Source organism: Propithecus coquereli, unplaced genomic scaffold, assembly GCF_000956105.1.
Source record: "Propithecus coquereli isolate 6110/MARCELLA unplaced genomic scaffold, Pcoq_1.0 Scaffold171, whole genome shotgun sequence".
Lineage (NCBI taxonomy): Eukaryota > Metazoa > Chordata > Mammalia > Primates > Indriidae > Propithecus > Propithecus coquereli.
In genome coordinates this window covers 1,140,695-1,141,917 of record NW_012141747.1, presented here as the reverse complement: position 1 = coordinate 1,141,917, position 1,223 = coordinate 1,140,695, and positions in this window count along the sequence as shown.

Genomic DNA, 1,223 nt, shown 5'->3' with positions numbered 1-1,223 from the left:
CTCCCAATTTTTTCAAACCTGTCCTAAAATCAAGGGAAAGTTTTTCTTTCCATTATTCAGACTCTTCATTTTGATATATTGGCAATAGGGTTAGCTTGGGTGTGTAATTGGCATGGTATCAAATTACAGCTCTGTAGCATACAAACCATGGAACCTTAGACAAGTCACCATAACTCTTCGAATCTTTATTGATCTTTAATTATTTTATTGATCTATAAAATGGAGCAATAATATTACCTCTAATGTTAAAAATAAAATAATTCACATAAAACCCCAGACATGACATTTATTAAGCACTAATGAAAAAAAACATGTCTACCCTATCCTCTATTTCTCTAAAAAGTCTATGTGTATGCGTGTATGTGTGTGTGTGTGTATGTGTGAGAAACATAGAAAGAGAGAGAAAGAGAGAGAGCAGGAAACTAAGGCACTAACAATATTTTCTTTATGTAACTGGTTCACAGATTTCTGAGCTCTTCCTTGAATGAGATTTCTGTATGTGCCTCTTTGCCCTGTTGGGACTGGATGTGGGCTAGGAAAGGAAGGCAGACATTGACAGTTTTCCCCACATTTCCTAATGAGAGATTGCTATTTAATTGTCAACAGCACTGAAGAAACTGAATCAGTATTGCTCTGATTTTCTTTAGTATCTTTCAAGATAAAACACAAACAAAATCAGTTCTTTAGCATCAGGCAACACATGTTGACACTTAAGGGAAATCATTGCCAACTGGCCTAGTGTTCTACCTGAGTACACATGGAGCTGGTGATCTGCCTAAGTGTACATGGATCTAGTGATGCGCCTAAGTGCACATGGAGTCGAGCATTTGTCTGAGTGCATGTGGATCTAGTGATCTGCCTGCCTGTGTCTGTCCTCTCATGGTCACACAGCTCCCAGCTCTGAGTTACTTAGCTTCAGTTGATCTATATTTTTTCTATGGTGTGTTATAATTCCTTTGTGGTTGCCAGGATTAAAAGAAAAAACATTCTAATATGGGAACTTACAATGTATACACAAGTAGCAAGAAGATTATAATTAACATTCATATATCCATCATGAGCTTCAATAAGTACTAAGCCGTGGCCATTCTTAATTTCAGCTATACCCACACTTGCCACTACACTCCTCAGACTATTTTGATATAAATTACAAGACATCATATCAATTTGTCTGTAAATATTTCAATATTTTTAAAGATAGTAACTGATATTTTGAAGATCAA